Source organism: Petaurus breviceps, unplaced genomic scaffold (genome assembly GCF_028583685.1).
Source record: "Petaurus breviceps papuanus isolate PSGF00001 unplaced genomic scaffold, PetGlider_PUasm1.0 90977, whole genome shotgun sequence".
Taxonomy (NCBI): Eukaryota; Metazoa; Chordata; class Mammalia; order Diprotodontia; family Petauridae; genus Petaurus; species Petaurus breviceps.
Window position 1 is genome coordinate 16,955,872 of NW_027187391.1, and position 9,089 is coordinate 16,964,960.

The 9,089-nt window shown below is 36.3% G+C and overlaps 1 protein-coding gene across 1 annotated transcript in view; it reads right to left on the reverse strand.

The window, feature by feature from the left end:
* Positions 1 to 548, reverse strand: part of L3MBTL3 (L3MBTL histone methyl-lysine binding protein 3) — a 148,941-nt gene extending 148,393 nt beyond the window's left edge. Inside the window, exon 1 of the mRNA XM_069077430.1 lies at positions 365 to 548. The gene's annotated coding sequence lies outside the window, so the exon portion shown is untranslated. The remainder of the gene's footprint in view (positions 1 to 364) is intronic.
* Positions 549 to 9,089: the final 8,541 nt, after the last annotated feature.

Sequence of the window (9,089 nt, forward strand, 5' to 3'; positions counted from 1 at the left end):
CCTTCCCCCCCCCCCATTTTTTTCCTTTCTCTTTTCTCTCTCTTTTGTTCCTCTTTCACACTCTCACACACTCTACTTCGGAGGGTGATGCCCAGAGACGCCCCTCTCCAGCCATTTCCGAGTCACTTGCCCACTTTTTCCCCGGGATTAAGTTTGCTCCTCTTTCCCAGAGGCGGAGAGAAGTGGGGGAAAAGCCCCTTCTGTCCTTTTCCCCTCCCCTGATCGTTTCACAAGAGGAGGGTGCGCTTCCTTCCTTCTATAGGTCTCTGAACTTTCATCTTCACCCAGAAAAATAAATGAATGGCTTTGGCACGTACAAATCTTCGGATTAATTAGAGATTAGATCAGATCAACCGCTTCTTACCCCCAAATTTTCTCTTTTTTTTTTCTCCGTCTCACGAGTAGTCCTGACAAATGGTCCAGGGCTGTGGGTGCAGTGCGCATGTGCGCGTAGAGTCAGGGCTGGGGAGAGGGGAAACTGCGCTGCTGCTGCTAAAGCTGCTGCTGCTTCTGCTGCTGCTGCTGCTGCTGCTGCTACTAAGACTGCCGCCGCCGCTGTTGCTGCCGCTGCCGCCGCCGCCGCCGCCGCTGTAGCCGCCGCCGCTGCTGCCGGGGTGTCTCATTCTTGCTTCTCTCTTACTGCTGCTTCGCCTTCGCGGCTGGAAAGCAGCATTTAAAGCCTGTTAGCAAATGCAGCGACCAGCAGCAGATACTATTTCAGGTGCATCTTTTCTATAGCCTTGTCAAACGACTCGGAGCCGTTAAGGCACAGTAAAAACACAGATAACACAAACACACATACACACACTACATGCACACACACACACACAATGGGAATGAATGCCCAGGTTTTAGGTTTCTTTGTTTATTTTTTTTATTTTACTTTTCTTAAAGCCGTGTTCATGGCCGCTAATCTTCTCTATGCTTATTAAATGTATGCATTCGGCCATTAAAGATTTTTTTTTTTTTACAAAGGAATCTCTCACACAAAGCCTAGAGAAGTAGCGGTACGTGCCACAGGTAGAGAAAAATAAGAAATAAAGTTTCACTTCTTGGAGTGATAAAGGTTTGACGTCTTTAGGACTCAAACTGTGTAAAAAATGTGACTATGAAACTTATGGATTCTTCAGGTTATGTAGTCTTTTATTGAAAATGAAACGTTCAGGTCTAGGTCACAACTTAGAAACCAGTGATTTAGGTATATTACAATGAAACACACAGAAATCACTACATTATTGAAAGCTTCAATTACTTCATTCAATTAGAAAGCGGCCACGAAGTCCTAGGACTGAAAACTATACACCTTTGTTAACACCTCAGAACAGGAGAGGGGGGTCAGTATTGCACTTAGATATTGACAATTTATCACTATTGGCAACATGCCTCCATTTAGACCTCTCAGTCATTCTCTTTCTCTATTATAACTGAAAAGAAAAGAAAAAAACAAGACAACAGCAAAACACACCCTTAAAAATTCAAGTAATTGGGGTTCTATTAAATATTTGTATGTCAATAACACAATAGTTGACAATCTGAAGAAAAGATTAGCAAGTGTGATTCCAGGAATCAGAAATAAAAGGTGTAAAAGCAGTCCTTGAGAACTGGATAGGGGAGGGGCCCCCTCTCTGCTGGAGAGAGGCCTATTTATTTTGCATCTTAACAAAGGGAAGGAGAGCCTTTTCTGAAAATTTTCAGTAAGGCCTACCTAGAATTAAATATATCTCACTGGCGAGTATGCCATATTTTTTAAACTTCAAAAATTAAGATAATTCTTGGTGTTTATCTTTCAGTGAGGAAATGTTTTTCTGGACCCAATTGAGGAAATATAACTATTAAATTCCTTTCTTTGAATTGTAAAATTAATTATAAAAGAACCCACTTGAATATCTGTGCCATTGGGTTGAAGGGTATGTGAAGGAGGCTGAGTTTAAGCAGAGAGTGTGAATAAATGAAAACCATGGATAATCCCAAACTTTGAGTTGGCTATTGATTTCAAAACCTTCTCTGTATCCAGCCTTTCTAAGAGCTGTTACCAAACACCCTAATGAACTGATTTGAATTTCAGCTCCTCTCCCTTTTTCCACTGGCCTTGTTAAGAATGAGCTGTGAAATGACCAAAGATAGTATAGCAAGAAGAAAGAAGGGAAGAGAAATATGGGCTGTGAACTAGGTGAAAATTTGTTAATCCACTCCATGATAAACTCAAAGCAATCTTAAATTATTCCCAAATTCTTCTCTAAGTACTTTCTTTAGATAATTTCTGTACCAGATTTACATTGTGCCCCCACAGTTTTAGATTTTTTTGAGGAACCGTGTTAAAACATGTATATTCCTAAATCTCCTACAGACATTTCCAGTTTTGATATAATTTCATTTCCCTTTCATCTTCAGAGAGCATCAATAAGATTTCTAAAATTCTTACCCAACTCTTCCCAAAATTCAATTAAAAGATTGTTTTTCATAGTTCAGTATGAATTGTTGAAAAAATTTGGGGATGTTGAGGGATATATCTTTAACCTTTCAGAATAATGACATTTTCTCACAAAAAAATTCCCCTTGGTGCCACTGTAATTGAAAGAGATGATAGACAGACACACAGAGGTTAAGAATATAGACTATTGCTCTGGCCTAATACTTTTTTTTTTTTTTAACATTCTTAGACTCTTCACTAAAACAATGCCATTTTCCAACCTGTGCCCTAAACCCAAAACCTCAGGGCAATTTTAGATGCTTCTTTGGGTTTTGATCCCTACATACAGTCAGTGGTTAATGGTAACTGCTTCCACGATGTAGCCAGAATCCAACCATTCTTCCCTTTTCTGGCTGCCAAATCCTTTCTCTATGTCTAGATCATCTTGGTGACCTACACCAACCTCATTGCTGACCTCTCAGAGTTTTATTCCATACCTCAAAACATTCTGAACACTGCTGATAAAAACACTTTCCATGCCAAACACAGTAATCATGTCATTCTAATATTCATGGCCTTTTTGTGGCTTCTTATCACCATCCATATCTAGTTCAAAATTCTAATTATGGACTTCAAAATTTCCAACCACCCTTACTACCTCTTCAAGTCTGTATACAGGAATCCTCTACCAGTGGAGCCCCAAATATAGTTATGGGTGTATAAAGATGTAAATAATAAGGGTAAAAATAGAGGGTAAAGCATTTTGGATGGGCCTAGACATACTCAAAAAAGGGAAATGCCTCTAAGCTCCCCAATGTGGTTCTGGCCTAGCTCTTCTTTCAGCAAGTACCAACTAGTAACCTGTACTTCACTAAGGAAGCAATTTATTGCAGCCAACTAGAACCTAGACATCCCTCTCCCATCTCTAATAGTGTCATGTTCATGAGACAATCCTTTCTCTTATCTGCCTTACCATATTCTCCCCTTCCTTTCATAACTCAAAAATAGCCTCCTCCTAGAATCTTCTACAGATTACAGTCACCAATTAATTCATGCTTTCCCTTCAATTTTATTTCTTCATTTATTGTATTCATTGTACAAACCTAACAATCATTAGAGAGTTAGCCTGTATAGAGGATTGACCTTGAAGTCCAGGACACTTGGGTTCAAAACCTGACTCTAACACATATGGGTTGTGTGACACAAGTAAATAACTTGACCTCTCATTACCCAGGCAACCATCAATGACTATGATTATAGGTAATCTAAGATTTCCCAACTGCATTAATGAGGGAATTTCTACAATGGGGATTCTTATACACATAAAATCACAGGTCTGGTCCCCAAAACAACTTTAAAATGTTGACCAAGTGGTATAATAATAAGAATAAAAATCAGAATACCCAAATTCTAATCCCAATTCTACTGGTGACTACCTTTATAGCCTAAGTAAGTGACAGCTTTTCTGAGCCATAGTTTCACAATCTGACAAATATGTATAATGATACCTAACCTGCCAATCATGTAAGTTTTTTGTGAGAATCAACTAAGATAATGTGTATTAAAATATTTTGGACTCTCTTATCCATCAAGCAAATATGAGATGCAGTTATCATTTTCAAATGTAATTATGTATGTAACATTAAAATATATGTATGTTATTATTACTCCATTTTGAAAATGTCATATCTCCTCCATTATATTGGAAGGTAGTGCTCTGACCAAACACTGACAAGCATGGTGACACAAAGACTAGTGAACAGAATTGGAGGCAAGCAGTCATGGATTCAAGTACTGCCTCTGACACATACTGATTGTGTCAATATGGACATGTCACTCAACCTCTCAGTGCCCCCTAGCAATTCTAGAAGAGTATAAGTTACAGAGGAATTGAACATCTGCAGGAGTTGGCAGGGCTTTTTCTCTGCAAAGACAAAGCATTATCAGAGAATTGAATATAGATGAAAGTCATAGGCCTGTACCAAAAAAAAAAAAAATCCTACATAGTTCTCTTTGGAACCTAATAAATACCTGCTGACATGGATAGCATGACTGTTTTCTCATCATATTTTTACCCATAGACAAAGAAGGAAATCTTGAATTTAAAATAAAAGCCTAGCAAAATATTTTTGCCCTATATCACATTTTATCTGTGGTATTTTCGCTTTTTCGGAGTAGCACATGATACAAATGAGGCCAAGATCAAAGATTTTGTCCCATTATGGCTGGTTCATTTTGATTAGTTTCATTGCTCTATACAACATCCCAGACTGCAGTCAGCCATCTTGCAAATGTGTATTATTGATGATTACAATAAAGTAACTTGAAATTTCTAGTAAGATGCTTTCTAAACCGACAATATTTCAAATTGAATCATCAACATTGAATTTTGCTTTTTAAAATGCTCTTCAAATTATAATTTTTTAAACACCATAATCCTTGTTCTTATGCTGTAATAATGGATGAAAAAAATGGCATTAAGTTGGCTTGGCCAGAATTCCAATTATTGATATTTGTAACATCTGCGTTTGGTTTTTCTGTTAGTATGCAAGCTATGACAAAAATAAATGTTCATACAAGCTAATTTGAATACTGATTATCTGTTCCCAAGAGAAATGTGTATAAATTCTTAACTACACAGTTTGTGATAATAAAATATAATATAAATGGTAAAGTGAATGGAAATGGACATTACTTATCAAATAAGAAGTTCATATTTGTATAAAAGTCAAAATCATCATACAACTAGTATGATTTTACATTCATTAGGACTTTCATGAATTATATATGCTTAATAAATGATATTGTCATTTACATTTTAAGATGGGGAAATAAGGTACAAAGCAATTATGCTTGCCTATGAAAGATAGGCAAAAAAAGACAATATCTTTGTGTGAATGTGAATTCTAGTTCCTGTTAAGAGGAAAAAGTGTGACAATGGACTTGATTTTTTTTTAAGTAAATGTGAAAGATAATTTGTATTTTTTCATCTTTTTTTTTTGGTCTATACTCCTAATCTATAAATATCATAATAACTAAACAAACCTAAGTCCTCAACTGGTGGGGGGTTTTTTTTCAATTAAAAATATTAAATGATGGAGAAGCTGTGGGGAAATGGGTACATTGATGTACTGTTGGTGAACCTGTGAATAAGTGTAACCATCCTGGAAAAAAATCTAGAATTATACACAAAAAGTTATTAAACTGTATGTGCCCTTTGACACAGTTATACCATGGCTAGGTCTATATCCAAAGGTAAACAAAGAAAGAGAAAAAGGTCCATTAAGTACAAAAATATTCATAGTACCTCTTTTTTATGGCAGCAAAAAACTGAGAACTAAAGGGATGCTCATCAGGTAAAGAAGGACTGAATAAGTTGTGGGATATGAATGGGACGGAATAATACTATGCTGTAAGAAATGAGAAAATAGATCATTTCAGAGATGTGGAATGTCTTATATGAACTGATGCTGAGTGAAGCAAGCAGAACTAAAAGAACAATTTATGCTATCACATCAATATTATAAAAATGAACTATTTTGAAGACTTTTATAAACTAATGAAAAATGAAATGAGAACCAGAAGAATAATTTAGACAATAACAACAGCCATGAAACCTATATAATCTTTGAGCAATACAATAGCGAGTCATGATTCCAGAGCACTGATGATGAAATAAATGTACCATCCCTTACAGAGAGGCAATGGATTTAGTGTGTAGAATTAGACATACTTACAGAAAAACCAAATGTGCATGTTACAAAAATTAATAATTGAAATTCTGGCCCAGATAACTTAATGCCATTTTTAAAATATATATTCATATATAACCATTTAAGGGAATTTGTTTTACTTGACTATGTATGTTTATTACAAAAAAAAATTGGTTGTCTTTTCTTTTTTCCCAATGGGGTGGGAGAAAGCGTACACACACACACACACATGTGTGTCTACATATATACATGTACATATACACACATATATCTATATCTATATCTATATATATATATTTCCCAAATAGAAGGGGGGAAGGTGCTACAGATGTGAAATATTATATGTACTTTCTGTTTTACTATGAGACCTCTCCTGAAGTTGGAACAGTCTATAAATGCTTGTAATATAAAAATAAAACATTGATAAAGCTTTTAAAAAGAGAGACAGATTTGAATTGTACCACCTAGGGCACTCTGCTTTCCCCCACATCACAGGGTAGAACCAGCAGAGATGCCTATCCCTAATTCAAGGTATTCTCTAGGTCTGTTTTCACTAAAATTATTACTCATGAGCCCCTATTGATGGGTTTACCTTAAGTAGTCAATCCAGAGAAAAGTACATTGAGTTCAAAGCAAAAGCATTTAATGAAGTGTCACAGTAAGAAAAGTAACAATAAAACACTCCTCAAAAAAAACTGCGGCTCACTCTCCCACTAATATACACCACCTATGGCAAGAAAAGGTAAGTAGAGAGAACAAGCATGGAAAGGCAGGCACAGAAAATACATGTGGCTAGGGTACTTATGTGGAGGGGCAACTAATGCTTCTATCCCTATAGGACCACTGATGCCTAACAAGTGATATCATCTTATTACTCTCTACCAAGCCTGCTTTCCCACTGGTCTCTACCAGATAGTCTGCATTACATGCTGCCCTACTGGGAGATCATCTCTGCCATCCACTGCCAGGCATGGCCCTGCTGGACAAATAACTGTGAAGTTTCTTTCTACTTCCAGCATCTGGCTTCAGGTGCATTCATATCTCTCATGGGAAAAGTAGGCTCTTCCATGCTCTTTTGCTTCAAAGCCAAAACCTTTGTTAATAGTTCCTTTAGAAAACCAGCAACTTTGTTTGTTTTTTTCTTTCAGAGAGATTGTTCTTGTTTCCTTCAAAAGACTACAAGACTTGTCATCTTCAGCAGGAGATCCTTGGCCCTGGGTATGAAGTTTTTTAGAACAAAGAACAGAGACCAAACTCCTAGCTGAGTAGCTAGTGCCCTCAAGCTACAGCCTGTCTTTTTAAACTCAATTTCCTGGTTGTTGGGCTTGAGTATCTCTGGGCAGCTTCACTATACTTTATGGTGAGCATTATATGTACCTCCTGATTTTAATCTCTGAAGGTTAGACTACACTTGATTGTCATCCAAGGAAGAACTATTTGCCCAACAGCTACCAAACTTGTCATGTCTGGATTCATCCAGTTTCTCAACTCCAAATCCCTTCCACTCTCCTTTGCAGAGGAGCAGGGAAGAAAGCATAGGGACAAAGATAACCTTATAGGTCTCTCCTATGTGCCTACCCATGTTTCTGGCCTTTCATCTAGAGATACAGCCAACTAAAAACCTTAGAGGTTTTGAGTTCATCCTTACAGAATGTTATTCCAATGACTGTGACCAATTTAGATAGTCAACTTGTATAATTTCTGACTTCAAAATAGCAGGTTTCTTGGCCAAAAATATGTGGTTAACTATATCACCTTTATATTTTGCTTTGCCCTCTTTTCTAGCTTTGGTTACATTTAGTCCTGTGCCCACTGGTGTCTCCTGACATATATACTCATAGACAACATCCTGCTAAAAGTTCCCAAAAGCCTGTAAACATATCATGCTAATGAAATTCATAAGTTTAATTTCAAATAAATCTGCTGTTCAGAATGTATTATTTTTATTTGGCATTTATATTATACTTTTACATTTTCAAAAATCCTTTCCCATTTTTTAACCAAATATTTGTCACAATATCCCTATATTATTTCTTTCATAAAGCAGCTAACTGAAGCAAAGTGCCAATAACTAATACCTACATCTAGAATAGAATTTGTCATATATATATACATATATATATGGGAAATGTAACTCTGCAAAAAAGTCTGGAACATTACTATGTTTATATAGAATGCTGAGTAGAGTGTCACTGTATGTGAAGAAGACAATCTGTTACATTAAATTATACTAACGATATGCTTCACATGTTTCTATTTCAGAAACTAGAATCAATAAGAAAAATCTTTAACCAAGGTTTCCCCAACCAGTTTGAACTCTAAAAAAATTAACATTTTAGGATTTAATATTGGAAATTTAAGGTCAATATAATAGAAAATATTCTAAAACTTAGAGCTGTCCAAAAGAGAACTGTTCTTCCTTGGTAAATAGTGAGTATTCGGTCTCCAGAAGTCTTCAAGTAAAGACTGGAAGTCCAGTTGGCAAGAATGTTACAGAGGGAAATTGTGGTTCAGATATGAGTTGTGCTATGTGACTTTGAGGGCCCTTCCTTTCTTAGATTCCATAAAATTCTAATGGTCCCTAGTCTCTCATAGATTTCCTTGAAGTTTGCACTTAAAATTATTTTCTCTCTTCATGCTCATCTACCCTCAGAATTCTCTTGGGAAATTGTATATTGTCCTCTGGACTTGGAGACCTGGTAAAGACCAAAAAAAAAAAAAAATTGAGTAAGAACATACAAATTGAGACTGGCCTTCTCCCTCAGTTCTCCTAATATAAAGCAAAGACTTTTCTTATTATAAAAAGATTAAATTCCTTTTTAGTCAAGGAAGAAGATTATGGGACAACCCTCGTGGAAACACACAGGATATAAACACCTCACCCAGCACGATTTGCTTAAGATAAAAATGTTGAAACACTTTATCTTAATAATCATGTCTGCAATACCTCCTGCCATATCACTCTG